General features: G+C 40.3%; 1 long non-coding RNA gene across 1 annotated transcript in view; it reads right to left on the bottom strand.

Moving 5' to 3' along the window:
• The window catches only part of LOC146495686 (uncharacterized), a 107,672-nt gene extending 92,539 nt beyond the window's left edge, over positions 1–15,133 (bottom strand). The window contains exons 1-2 of the long non-coding RNA XR_014871330.1: positions 13,592–15,133; positions 12,750–12,955 (exon numbers count right to left, since the gene is read on the bottom strand). This is a non-coding gene — a long non-coding RNA (uncharacterized LOC146495686). The remainder of the gene's footprint in view (positions 1–12,749; positions 12,956–13,591) is intronic.
• Positions 15,134–15,548: the final 415 nt, after the last annotated feature.

Below are 15,548 nucleotides of genomic sequence, written 5' to 3'. Positions count from 1 at the left end.
GTGATAATATTCAGCTCGTTCTTTCTAAAGCGCCCGCGTTCTCACACCGCTATGGGAGGAAGGGTGATGTTTTTATCTTGCACTTAAGATTTTTTCACACCCGATCACATTCAGGCATTAGATGGAGCTGCAGTGGTTTTATGTGTTGTGTTGGTCCTGATGGAGATTATTTCAATGATGCATAAAGATGGAAAATGTTTGTCTTAGTTACTTAAAGTCTTTTGAGTAAGTCTTTTGTGGGGGAATCCCTTTCTTTACAGGCTGAATGTGAACAAAAATGCAGATGCTTGCTTTTATTTGAGATGCGATTGGTCAATAATACTATCATTTGGGAATTGAAGGGCAAGAAATTCCAAAGTGCTGTAGCAATGCTCCAGTAATTATAGTTTCAGGGTAATTGCACTGTAGTCAGTGTTGTGGGGCAGTAGAGACAGCGCTAAAACAATAACATATCTTCTAATCATCACTTATTTTCAGTAGGAGTTTAATGACTCGCCATTGATAACATGGGTTGTCATGGTGAAGGAGGGATTGCGCCATTTGGCCCCATCAACTTTAACAGCCATCCACCATTTTGGCTAAACAAACCCAGTAAAAATAGCCGGTGGACAGTAGGAGAAAGGCGTACTTTTAGCATTCCTAAAATTCCTGTGATGAAAACTATGAATAGATACATAAATACACATTTTTCACCTTGAGCGATTCAGTTGCTAAACTCGAGCCCCGCATAATGCACAAGGTTCAAAGTGCAATGGTACATGGATACTGAGAGCGTTCATGTAAAAACATCATCTTTCTTTGAGGTTCCTGAATCCATACAATCCTTAAAATCCTTACAAATACAATAACGATGTTTTGTAATTGCATGTTAAGCGCATTATTGATGGTTATTTATATATATATGACATTTTAAAACAGTCCTGAGAGGCGTTCATGCTCCATCATGGCTGCGTTCGGTTGTGTTTTCATAGTACGATTGTGAGCCGTGGATTCTTGTGCAAGTTGACATGACTGACATTGGAATTGATGAAAAACTATATGGGTGGGACTAGACTCTTCAGTTCCTTGTCTGTTTCTATAAAATGAGGAACTCAAGGTTTTGTCTCTTTATCAAATGTGAAGTTATCAAATGTAGACTCAGCTGTCCTTGATCACAGTAATAGCACGGCAGCTAAAGTATAAGCAATCAAACTACTCCCACTGGTTCAATGTGAAACCAAAGGGCAGCGAGACTGCTTGACTGCGAGCACATTTCCTTTCAGATGGAAATAAAAAAGCACAATTGTCAAAGCAAGGAACCCTAAACAGAAGATCTGTGTGAAGCAATGTCAGACTTATAGGACGCTTCAATTTTCTCTTTCCTTGAGGTTTTTTCATTGTGGAAAAGCTCCACGGCTGCATAGGCTAAAGGCGAGAGCTCTTTTTTTTCCCCAATAATGGCTTGAAAAGTGAAACAGTAATTTGTAGTAATGCAAAAGATCAGTAGTAGCTCATTTCCAAAGAAATACTTCTTACCGTTTGTAATGCGGATTAACAAACTAAGCAAGCGCAACAATAACATGCACAACAACGTCTATTTGCAACGTGTGGACACGTTATATTTTTATATACAGCTTTACGCATCCCCATAGCTCCATCCCTGTAGCCCAGCTACACAACAGCAGTTGGTAAAAAGGGGAGCGAGAGCGGTGCCAGTATATTCATCTTTATCAGAAACCAAACTAACCCAGTGCACAAAGAGAAAAAACGGAGACACCATCATGTAATTGCACTTCAACACACAACCTACAGTACCTCATGGCTGCATATGGTCATTGTCCACCATTATAAGAGAAATTGTCTCGTGCGCTAGATCTCCATGTTCAATTGTTGAACAGTGTTGGAAAAAGGCTCTTGAGTGTACAGCTTCCATTCTGTCCTACCCTACGTTTATTTTTATCAGTGAATAATCATTTAAAGCAAGGTCATTTTGATCTTCTGCCTCAATAGGCCTCAATTAAATATTCATTCATTCTGATGTGGCCTCTTCGGCAGCTTCTTTGGTATGTGTGTTAAAGAGACAAAAGGCTTTGCTTTTGATTACACAGGCTTCAGCTCTTTCAAAGAGATCCGGCGCCATTATGTTGCGTTAAACAATCTTCCACCGATCAACAGTTTTTGGTAAACTGTTTACTTTGGCTGGGATTAGTGATTTTGCCCTTGAACGCTGAAACAAAAACAGTTCATTTTGTTAGGAAGGCTTGATAGACCTGCGTCTCGGAGACTTTTGTTACACGATTAATGCCCTGCTGCACCTTGAATTCTGCAGTTTATCTGTAGCTACATCAGTTGTTTCTGTTCAGGGGAATATAACGCGAGTACAACTTCTAATCGGCCTTTGTTGATGCAGTTTGAAAAAGCTGTTATTTGCTGCCCGTTTCTACACCACAGTTAGCACTGTACGTGTATAGGGATGGCAGTCTATGGAATCAACACCTTGAGAAATTACTCAGGTGGCTTTGTGGGACATAGACACAGGCTGAGAGGAAGACAAACTACTGACGGACTTCTGCAAATGATCACTTATTCCTTTAACTTACGAGGGTTACAGACGTTAGATTTTTCACAACAGACGTTGTGATTTCTCATAAAAGGAAAAACTGATTTTATGCTCAATTTCATTTACACATTAGCTTGTGTAGCAGGACCCCGGAGCTAGCTCGCCAAAACCGATTGCTGTTGTTTAATGTAATCAATTTCATCACCGCTCTTCCTGCCGTGACACCAACATGTCCTCTGTTCGGCATGTTTGTTCATGTTTTTTTCAATGTCTGATTTCATCGTGGGGAATTTTGTCACATTACCTTCAGTGTTGTCTGTAGGGCGTCCCCAAATTTCTTCTAACAGTGCAGCTAATATTAAAGTAGAATAAAGTGGTCGAGGTATTTTAAACAGTCCTTGATTAGCAAACTGTAGCGCCTAAATTGTAATGTGACTGATAGACATTTGTAAAAACAGTTTTTATCTAGGAGCTTTATGTTACTGCCATCCTTCATACTAAAATGGATCATTTGTAGCCTTTTGAGGGCAAAAGTTTGGACAACTGCAACAACAGCGCTACAGTTGTAGCCTTCACTGAAGGCTACATATATGTGTTCGATTGTAGTGTCAAATAGAACAACAAAAAAGATATTATTCTTCAGAAATTGAAGTTGGTTATTGTTCCAGCTAGTTGCATGAAGTTGGTTCTCGCTCTTTCAACAAATGCGAGTGCTCCGATAAGTCTTATTATACCTTTTCACAATATGAAACATATCTCCAGCCCTGCCATTACATTTATCACTTGATTCAGCAAGTATCTGAGAGCGCAGTGGGTGAACAATAGGTCCAAGAATGATTTGCACATGAATGATGTCTGTGAATGAGAGTGGGTTACAGAGGAAGGCTGTCTCTCCATAGTCAGGGCAGGAAGGTTTGCTCCCCTCTGCCCCCACTCCAAAGGCCAGGTGAGATTCTCTGACACAAAGGGCCAAGTGAAAATCTGTTCAGCTTGGACGCCTAAAACCCTTATTATGATGATGCTTTAGGGAGGATTTCAGTGGGCATATATAAAAGCTGAGTTGCTCCCATCTACAGCTGGATACCGTCTTTATGGAAGGATGTTACATGTCCATGGGACTTTGATCTTTCATTACAAGAATTTTTTTTTTCACTACAGCATCATAGAATACATATCACAGTCTGCAATCCTGGGCGTGAAAAAAAAAAGAGGTCCCTTGCACTAACACAACACAACATGTTGGCTTCCTCATGTGAAAAATTATCATTTGTTGTTGGAAATAACAAAGACATTATATTTGTGAGTTTAGAGTTAAATGTGATAAACTGTTTATGCGTCCAAGGTTTCATGTAACAGGATGTAATAAAAGCCATCTGACACCTATCGGGGTTAGACCTTCATATGAACAGCAACACATGACCTTTTACACCATGCAATTATTTATTTAACCAAAATTTAAAATGCAGAAGCCGTGTGTGTAAAAGGTAAGTGCACTGCATGATTCTGCAGCTTGCTGTAGCATCTTTAGCAGCAGGGGGAAGGGATTTATTTTTGCATGAGTATCAGTGTTTCAATCGTTGTGAAGGAGCTTCTGACCACTCTTTAAAATGTTGCTTCAGTTCATTAAGGCTTGAGGCATTCATTTATGCACAGCTCTCTTAAAGCCCCACCACAGCTTCTCAGTCAGGTCTGGACTCTGACTGGGGAGATTTGCTGCCGTGCTTGAGGTCATTGTCCTGCTGCATTTCACAATTTGGTCTAAGCTTTACTTGTCGGACTAATTTTCTCACATCTGACTCTCGGATACTTTAGTGTGCACAGGAGTTTATGGTTGATTCAGTGACTGCAAGGTGCCCAAGTCCTGTCCTGTGCTTTTACCAATAAACTGTATTAAAGTTAATGAAATGCAACCTCACACTATTAAGATCATGACAGTTCTCTGAATGTTTTTATGATACCATCACTGATGACAAAAATCCACAAAGAATTTGCAATTTCACATTTTGAACCTTTTATGTTATCTTTGTGGCATTTTCAAATAAGTCTAAATGTTTAAGTCTAAAATCAAAGTGTCTGCTTGAACAATAATGTGTATGTTTTAGGTAACTGCTCTTTTACTTCAGTCAATAACCATCAGTTTCAGAATATTTGACTGCAGTGTTGCTGCAGAAATCCACTAAACATCCAAACAATTCTGTTTCCGTCTGTTTCGTGTAACCACATGATCCTGCAGTCGATGTGTTCATCACTGAACATCTAAGGAGTCTTAACAGGAAAGATGCTGCTGATTGTACAATGGTTTTTCTACCACTGCCTGAACACTAAATTACTACTGCAGGAAAGTAATGTTGAGTTCTTTCTCAATTCGATTTAATTTTATTTATATAGCGGTAACTAGGGCTGTTCGATATAACGATATATATCGGATGACGATATAAAAACGTCTATCGTTTCATTTTACGCTATCGTTTGTTTAGTGGTGTCGCAAAATAAACTGTTTACGGCAATATTTTTTCATGGTTTTGATGGTCACTGTAGTGGCTATATTAATTTCTTAAAGTTCTCTCTTTCTCTTATATTTAATATAACCACACTACGGACGGACAAGCGCCTGTTTTTATGTGTTGTCGTTAGCAACAATGATGGTAAAACAATCGCGTGTCCGCTTGTTTATGTTCCACATAAATCTTTCACAATAAAGCTCAAGATCCTGTTGAGACTTTTCAAAATAAACCGAATCACGTGAAAGAGCAGATTATTTACGGATGAGAAGTAAAAAAGAGGCGCCAGGTGCTAAAAAATAAACCTTAGACGCAAACGTTAGAACAGGCTTTTCCCCGCAGCACGCCGTGTAATAAATACTCACAAAGAAAACGGCGCCGTTACAACTTATGTCTAAAAATGTATCGTTTCCTGCATCGGTTAAAACACTCGACTCCAGCTACATGATGCGTAGCTGGAAACACTTCCCGCAAGTCGAGCTGCCCGAGATTCACAGAATTTACAGGAAATGTTACATTTTTGTGATTTATATCATTATCGGGCGATAGAATTCTTATATCGGGATATGAGATTTTGGTCATATCGCACAGCCCTAGCAGTAACTCGAGGCACATTATTGTAAGGTAGAGACAGTTCAATAACACCAAACCTTCTGATGACCTCCTGTCAGCAAGCAATTGGTGACAGTGAGAAGGAAAAACTCCCTTTTGTCAGGAAGAAACGTCTGGCAGAACAGGCTCAGGGAGGGGCGGGGCCATCTGCCGTGACAACGCTGCAAATGTTGATGAATCCCACTCTGATGTTTATAGCAGTGGAATAGGAAAACTATTACTTTTCATTATATGAAAAGGATGCGTTGTATGCATCTGATCAAGGAAAATTTACTCTCATAATCATAAAGAGCAAATCATTTTCATACAGAAGAAAGGACTGATATAAAACGTGTACCACTAAGACATATTTAACTGCACTGACCTTGTTACCACTCGTATAGGCGCCACTAAGAAAAGCATATTTAAATGAATTACAAAGACGTTTTGACTCCGACTGCCTCTGGCTATCCCAATGACATCTGCACAGCTGTACAGCAAATCCTATAATTATTTTTATATATATTTAGTTTTTATTAAAATAATACGTTTTTCTGTTTAATTCAACTGCAAGATTTGACTTTTAAATACACCTTGGCAAGTGACGTTATTGGCTAAAGTTATTTTAAAAGGCACTACAGGACAAGAGTTCATGTGTCGCACATTTGAACAAACTCCCGTGTCCTAGCTTTATTCCAGCCTCAATCCCATTTCTGTGATCCTGAACATGAGAAGGGCCGCTATGTTGAGCTTTAATGAAGAGACCCAAACCGGGGCTCTGGTCAGAGAGCTCCAAATCTAGATTGCCAGATTTCTGCCCGAGATGCTTCAAATCACATTATAATTAACCGCATTTAGAATGAAGAGCAGAGTCCCTGCTTAGAGCTATTCCCATGATTCCATCTCTCTCTTTCCTTGTAACTCTTCCTCTGTCACTCTCGTCCTCCATGCCCATCTTTTGCTCTCCCTATTTTCAATTGGGGTAATTAATATGGAAAGATGGAAAGGCATCATATTCTACAAATTCCTATGAGACTGGCTTGCAAAAGCTGTTAAAGCCAAGTAGGCGAATTAGTATTCATGCAGGTTTTCCTGCTGCAAGTCATTTTTCCCTGTGGGACCAAGTAGTAGATTGGGTAGACAGGCAACGCTCATCCTTGATTATGTGAGCAGAATGCCACCACAGAGCCAGAGCCCAACTGGAAAAAAAAAATTCCTTAGGCAGTAAATCAATTTCTGTGACCTGCTAAATGTAATTGACTACACTCTAATTCTTTAACCCTGCGTATGAGGTAGAAAACACATCCTGAGGTAGAATGATTACCAGCTATTACACAAATCCATGGTTTCTGTATCGGTTAATAACCATTTACAGCAAAATTATACATATGCCATGATTCACTGGCAATAAACAATTGCTTTAATGCACTAGTCATGTCTTTGTTTAGTCAATCAACTGGATCTGAGAAAGCCACCTATTATTCAAAATGGGAAAATGGCTTGGGAAAGAGTTCTTTCGCTTTTAGATGCCTGAAAATTTGTATGTAAATTGACATGTTAATATTTCAGCTTGTGCTGAACACTGGATATGGCCTTTAATGTTATGGTTCGTACACCATAGAATTTACTGGAAACATTCGTTGCTGTTATGCTACACAAACACATTGGTGATTATAGTCTGCATTACGGGGCTTCTGGGGTTTGGCACTCCATAAACATTCGATTACGTCAACCTCGTCATTACATTTTTTTGTTTTTTGAATACAGATTGCAGATTTTGTGTGCGTTTGTTTTAGAAAGCCCTCCTAGTAAATACTTCTGCTTATTGGACAGCATGTGCAGCCATCCCTGGCCTCAACTTGACCAGTTGACAGCAGCCCCAGGACATGGGCTCTGACTTTGGCCAGATTAATTAGCAGTCCATCCTCTTCAGTCTGTTCCCCTATTCCTATTAGACCCAGCTCAGCAATCTGGTGGAAGGTAATTTGGTGCATGCACACAGGGCGCCGCATTGACACCTTATGCTTCGTGATTGAAGGCAATCTCCTGGGGACAGAGCTAAATTTATTCATGGTGCGCTCTCCCATAGCCACTAGAGACGTGTCTGTGCCCGCCTGCCACACATCCACAGATTTCCTGCTCTGCATCTTTCCTCAAATGCACAAATAATACTAAATGATCTGAGAGAGCTGTAGCGGTGTCTTATATTCCCGTGTATTCTGGGAGCAGCTGATCTCCGGCTGAGCGAGTCGCCTGCGCTCGGCGTACGATTCTCTGCAGAGAAGAAAATACCTAACGTCAGGCCGGTGGGTGTTACTTCATTTAAACATCTTCACTCTCACAACCTTTGGCTCCAAACCTTTCACCCGAGGGGATACGCGTGTTAACAAACGTACCCGCACACACACGCTCATGCTCCGTGCAGCTGGGTCACAGGAAGTGGCATTAATGTAATTCCTTGTTGATGACTGAAATCTGTTGATAATAGAGATGGTAGCAAAGGTAATCAAAGCAGATTAGCCCAAGACACAGTGGGGGGATTGGCTGGACTCCCTGTCATTAACACAGGTTGTTATCTACGAGCCGGCACGCTCGCTACTCCTCACTAGGGGAAAACCGGGTCAGCCATTAACAGGGAGTAGAAATGCTAATGCTCAACTTGAATCAACAGACCCCTGACTGGCTGCCATCATTTATTTACTGCTGGGGTTTCAAAGGCATTATTTACCTGTGACATAAACAGGTGAACTGCAGCTCTGCTTTGCTTTACCAGTAGTTGCTTTGGGGTACACAAGGTCACCTACAGCACAACGGAGGAGTCGCCTTTTGTTACGAGGCGCAAACTCTGTAGAATACGTGTGTGGCTCAATCATAACATACCACCTGCCCTTTCATGTGACACATTTCAACATAAAGCAACAAATGTAACAAGCTGCGAGTGAGGCATAAAGGTGAAAATGCACTATTAGATCGCGGTAACATTGCTAAGAGCTTTATACGCGCTTTCTGCTCTCGCAGCGAGAAAAAGAAGCATGAGCCCAGGAACACACACGTACTGCGTGAGAGGCATCACTCCTGAGGCTGCAAACTTGTTTGGAGTTATTGTATCATCAGAGCAGAAGAGGCAAACAAGTACCCTCAAGTCTTGCAGTGCTTGAGTGGGAAGAGGTATTTTGACAATTAGCCCTATGAATTTGGTTCCCTCAGCATCAAAACATGAGTGCTATCAATATTTGTTACACAATACACACGTGTCCCACTCTGAGGGTAGCTTATTTTCTCTGGTAAGTGACAATATTTTACTATCATACCAGAATCCTAATAGATCTTTTGCTACGATTACATGGATATGTTTCAGGAGTATGTCATCATTCAGCTGGAAGGGATTTATTACTAATCACATCATCTGTGCGACAGGTGGGAGGGGAGCCAGGTATTTGCAATAATTATCCCAACTTTATCGAGAAGGGGAGCAAACGGACAGAAAGATATGCACAAGTCTAAACATATGAGCCGAACTCGAGTTGTTCCGCAAGCTTTATGTGTTAAAACGATAATAAACAGCTACAAATGTAGACGGTCCAAAATCAAAGATAATGCTTCAGTGTTTCAGCCAGATATCTAAATGATGTTTACTTCAAACATGCAGACACAAAAGCACAAAGGCTGAGTGTAGCTGAGTTGAACAACAGCAGAAAGCAGTCAAAGAGCAGACTAAGCAGCCTTGACCCAGCAGCGAACTCGGTTACAGAAACAAAAGCAAATATCACAAAAAATGTATCAATGGGAATCTACAATACAGAATAGCAGTTATGTTATTGTAAGTAGATTTAATAAGTATGAAATACAGAAACTCACATAATATGGAAATTCACAGAAATGATGAATAAAAACTAAACAGTGTAAATAACCATAAATATTATTTAAAGACAATAATTATTCATTATTGACAAAACTATTTGAGCAGAAATGTAGATATGCATACACGTTTTGTCCCTTTTTCATGAAACCGGGATGGCAGCAGGTTCACAGATCTGTTCAGCTGATGTTTAGATCCCATGCTGAGGGACTCACTCTCAAACGTCTTTTGTGCCAACATCTAAATGCAGAATCAAGCTTTTATTTATTTATTTTCCGGGTCTGTCACACATCAGTCAGCCACAGGAAAACAAGTGTAGCTCTTTGTATGCAAACACTGACGTGAACGCATGCCATTCAGTTAGTTCTCTTTTCAAACACTCCATACTCTGCCAAGGAAGGCCAAGCCGTAGACCTATTCATTAGTCGCCCCGCTTTGATAGGCGTTTGCTCAGTATTGCATGGGGAAAAATGCCCTTCAAAAAATAAGTTTCTATGGGCCAATGTGTTTTTGTCTGTTAGTTTATCATTCAGTCCAAAAGTGGTCCAGACGCTCTGATCAAGAAGACTATTCAGACTTGTTTTAGAAAGGATGTAAGAAACAAAGTTTAAAGATTCAGAAGCGACATGCCACCGCAGAGATGTAATACAGCCTGTGATGCTGCTAATGTTTCATAAAATGTGAGGTTTATATAATTTCCCCCAATTTTACTGCTTTGGATATTTCTGATACAATGCCCTGTAGCTCTTCTGTCCAGTGCAACGGAAGATTTCAACTGGTTGGTTGATAATGTGCGGCATTATAGTATTCCTAAAGATCTATTTTAAATACCCTCACATCAGATAACCTCTAATAAGGTGCCATATAAATAGAATATTCATCCTTCAATCAGAAAGCGAATCCTCTCGTTAGTCACAGCAATCATATACCTTATGTTAATCAGAGCAATGCGGATTTTCTGTCTTTGGCAGTATGGTGTTAGAGTTTTCTTCATCACCGTGGAATTAGCACGGAACAAGGTCAGAGTAAGGCCAGATAGCTTGGAAATCTATGCAATTTAACAATTCTGCCCAGGGCACCTCGATGTAAAGATGAAAAAGTCATGCACGTAGTCGATACTGACACATGTATAAAAAACGCTTTTTCCCTTAATTCAGTAAAGTGAGCACTGAAAAGCATTCAGTGACAACATGTTGATGCTCTGACTCGTTCTGAGTAGATGACATTGAACTGTCGCTTCCCTGTCATGGGCCCAGGCAGATGAGGACTTCCCATTATGCACTGAACACTTTCCCCTCCTTTTATTGCTATATCGCTGCTTTTGCTGTTCATCATCTCTCCGTGCGTGTCTTTTCTGACTTTTCTTTCCCCTAACGCCACCTGATTGACTCAGATATACTCGATCCTCTCTAATCCTCGTACTGTCAGAGGTCTCCTGTGAAGATGAGGCTCTTCCTCCCTGCTATTACCCAGTACTCGCTCATAGGAAGTCTTGTCTCTAATACGATAGGATTTATAACTTGGTATGAAGACAGTACAGTTGCAGTTGCAGAGTAAATAAAATGTAATTGATCTACATTTCTTTTAACGTCAATTACTTTGGCACCATCGCAGTAAAAACGTCACTCTGGAGAAGCTGCTGAATGAAAACAACCTGTAGCTCAGAGGTGCTGTCAGGAAGCTCCTCGGCAGCAAGACGCTGGGAATGGATGAGCTTCACTCTGAGGTGCTGGAGGCTCTGGTGGAGGACTGTGAAGTGGCAGACTGGAGTGGGTTTCCCATTTTCAAAAAGAGGCACTGGAGGGTAGGTTATTTGTCTCTTACTGTGTTCATGATAATAATGGACAAGAGGGACAGTGGAGAGAGTTCAGTTTGGGAACCTTGGATCTTTTTTTGCAGATGACATGATTCTTTTGGCTTCATTAGAAGATGACTTTCAGAGTTCACCGGGACCATTTTCAGCTGAGTGTAAAGCTACCGGGATGAATTTTCAGGTCTCAGGTAGGGCTGATATAACGATATATATCAGATGACAATATGAAAACATCTATAGTTTCATTTTACGCTATCGTTTGTTTTGTGGTGTTGCAAAATAAACTGTTTACGGCAATATTTATTCATCGTTTTGATGGTCACTGTAGTGGCTTTATTAATTAAAGTTCTCTCTTTATTTAAAATAATCCCACTACGGACGGATAAGCGACTGTTTTTACACGTCGTCATTAGCAACGACGACGATAAACCCAGCGTGTGGCTCCTCTGTTCGCTTATTTATTTTCCAGATAAACCTTTCACAATAAAGCTGAAGATCCTGTTGAGATTTTTCAAAATAAACTGAAATGATGACAAACAGAAGGACCAGTCAAAACAAACAGAGGACCTTATTTCTAAACGAGGGGGCTACCTCTGTCGCATAGACATGGTTTGGTTATGAAAAGTCTGACACGGACCAGAAAACTGTACTATGAAAATTATGCAGGAGACCAGTCCCCACCTCAGACTCAAACCTCTTCTACCACCTACACAAGAGTATGGAGAGAGTTTACGGATGACAAGCAAAAGTAGCCGTCAGGTTCTCAAAATAAACCTTAGACTTAAACGTTAAAACAGGCTTTTCCCAGCAGCACGCCGTCTAATAAATACTCACAAAGAAAATGGCAGCTGTTGCAACTTCTGTCTAAAAATGTGTTTCATGCATCGGTCAAAACACTCGATTCCTGAAACACGACGCCCAGCTGAAAACAGTCCACACAAGTCAAGTTGCCCGAGATTCACAGAATTATAGAAATTACAGAAAATGTAACATTTTTGTGATTTATATCGTTGTCGGGAAGATACATGTCTTATATCGGGATATGGGATTCAAATCAAATCTCATATCTCGGCTTCTTCAAGCAAAGAAGTATCTTGAGCAAAGTATCTCTGGATCTGGCCCATGAGTAAAGCAGAACGTGAGAGAGGCGGGTAGATTGATGCAATGTGCAATCAGAGCTTCTAAGTACCCTGCGGTGGGCCAGTTCTAGGTTTGTCAGGTAACGTTAAAGGGAGAATGATTTGCAGAAGACAGGTGAGTTGAGGAGAACACTATTATCACACAGATGATCACACTGCAACATAGACACAACTATAGCCAGCAAAACGACTTACAACCTAAACAATCACACATATATAGTCTGTATCAAGTGTCAACTCAAGCTCACTTCTTCTTGGAGAAGAAGACAAGAGGAAAAAATTAGAAAAGAAGTCTTAGTGGGTGCACCTTAAGTTCTTTTTCTACTGTCAGCGCTGTTATTTGGTCTGGGGGGGTCCTACCAAACCGTCAATCTTCAAAGGAGCGAAGGACGATCCTTGTGGCAGACGAATTCTAGGGTCTGGGATTGCTCACCATCTCCTCGCAGAGGACAGTTCCAACATCAAAAGTCCATGAGTAACCACCAATGGGATGGAAGGAAACCAAAACCCAGCCTGCATGACAATAAAAACCCGTAATGCATAAAGCTTTGGAATTCAGCTCACACAAACACTTATGTATTCAAGTATGTTTAACATATGAACATCGCATTATTTCAATCCTTATGCAAAATGCAAATACACTATTGAACTGATAACGTCTGGTCTGCACTGAAAAACACATAACAGAGGACTTTTCTTTTCCGAAATGAAAGAATAGATTAAGTTTTAATCGTTGTTTACAAAGTCTGAACTCACCTCACAATAGGTTTTAGTCAGCATTTATCGTTAAAATAATTTTTTCATGTACAAAACCATATTTTCATCTTTTTAAATCAACCTCTGGAACAATTGTAATGATTTGTGTAATACTCTTTATCCAGCTACGGGATACTTTTCACATTTTACACATTGCCGCAGCAGCAGTAACCTTCGCAGGTGAATAAAAAGGAATAAAAGTGGAATAAAGCTGGAATAAAGCTGGCTCAGACAAGACTATCACATGATTAACTTGTACATAAAACATATTCTTACAATATCAGAATCCTCCAAACACTGTTGTGAAAACGTCATCAGTGCGTAGCCGACACACCCACACACCGATAAACTTGGAAAGCGGGTACCATGCTAGCAATGCTAACTAACACTCACCAAGACGGTCGAAACGGAAGTACTACAATTCCCGTAGAAACAACCTCCGGTCTTCTTGGCGATTCCGTTCTGCTCCTCCTGAATCAAATCCCGATTACAGGCTGTTATTTTTTCCACTGCAGAAAGTATTTTTCCTCACTAATCAGGGATTGCTTGTTCTAGCATTTCACCCGATGCACTGTAGCTCAGTCAGCATGAGGAGGCGGGATCTACTTCTCTTAACCAATCACATGCAAGCATGTATGGTTTAAGACAGCGGTCCCCAACCCCCGGGCCTCGGACCGGTACCGGTCCGTGAGTCGTTTGGTACCGGGCCGCGAGAGTTGAGGCTCAGGTGTGAAATGTATAGTTTTCAGGGTTTTTATCGGTTTTCAGTGTTATTTTGTTATCGTTTTTATCGTTTACTCGGTTTTCCTGGGTCTTCACCTGTTTTATGAATAAATTTTCTTTTTTTCTGTACTAGTTTTATTTTGTTGTATTAATCCGCGACACCTTAAAGGCCGGTCCGTGAAAATATTGTCGGGCATAAACCGGTCCGTGGCGCAAAAAAGGTTGGGGACCGCTGGTTTAAGACAATAAGGTGAAATAAACTTGATAGACATACAATTGAGCCAATAGATTCAAGATTCAAGAGCTTTATTGTCAATACAGCAATATACACAGTATACAGTGTACCGAAATTGTGTTTCACCCCAAGCCCCCAAGTGCATTTATAAGTATATAAAAGATATATCTCCAAGAGATGTAAAACTAGAAATTACAAATAAATAACGTGCTAAATTTCGGTAAAATTAAGGGATACAAGGGTACTAATTACTAACTATACAATACTATAATGATAACTATACAATACTAACTGTACGATAGACAAAGACAGGACAGAAACAATACAAAGTGGATTGTTCAGTAAGTATTGAATACCAGGTTCAAGGTTTTGTCAGGATATTATAAACGAGACATGACAAATACAGAATATGTTTGGCAAAACGGAGCAAACAAACTATAGTGAATCATAAAAAAAATAGATTAGGCAGAAAAGGAAAATGAATAAGCGTGGAAGCTCAACTCCACTGGGCTACAAGTGTCTGCAGCGATGCAGGCATTGTTCTGCACCATTGTAGTGAGGAAGACACTGACCCAGAAGGCAAAGTTCCAACTCTGATCTATTTTAATGAGCTACAGGTAGTGACCAAAAGAATGAGATCATCAATATGCAGCTAAAATAAGTTTCCTTCATGGGCTGGCTGAGCCCAGCCTTAGCGATCATATGAGAAACTTGGACATATACTCTGTGTAGAGCCTGTGCTCCTTCACAGTTGAATTATGCCCCCTGGGATCCTTCCGTTGGAGGTTTTCCATGCCAAGTGGAGACCTTAGAACCAGAACTTGAGGCATGTCCTCAGGCCTACCTTGCTTGACCTGCACTATAGGAAAAAGAAAATCCACCCATCCATCACACACCTACCCATCCATTCATCTACTGAATAAGTGGATGGGTGGAGGTTCTGCAGGGTAGTTAGCAGGCACAATTACTTAGTGGGAACAATATTGGCGATCTATTACTGACTTTGCTTCAAACAGAGGGGTAAATCTGAATCATGTGAATTATTTATTCAAGACATTAACCCATTAAATACCAGAATATAATACTAATGCAATTATCACTGATCCCATCTCAGTACTGAGAAATCGAAATCTTAGTAGGAAGTGAGCATTTCATTTCCGTTGCCTTTGTTCCAAACAGATTGTTTTTCATAAAAAAAAACTCTTCATGAGCAGTTCCTGGTCATTTATATGAAACTTACCGATAATTTGACAAATAATTTTAATGGGAACTGATTTAAAGGGTTAAGTTCAAGTTCAAGTTAATAATAACTGTATTAAATATTAATTACGTTATTACTCATTTGTGGCAAATTGGTCACGGAGGAGCAGAAGAGTAAATCAATATGAAAAT

This window comes from Neolamprologus multifasciatus, chromosome 19 (genome assembly GCF_963576455.1).
Source record: "Neolamprologus multifasciatus chromosome 19, fNeoMul1.2, whole genome shotgun sequence".
NCBI lineage: Eukaryota > Metazoa > Chordata > Actinopteri > Cichliformes > Cichlidae > Neolamprologus > Neolamprologus multifasciatus.
Note: the sequence above shows the minus strand (reverse complement) of the source record. Positions and strands in the feature narration are given on the sequence as shown.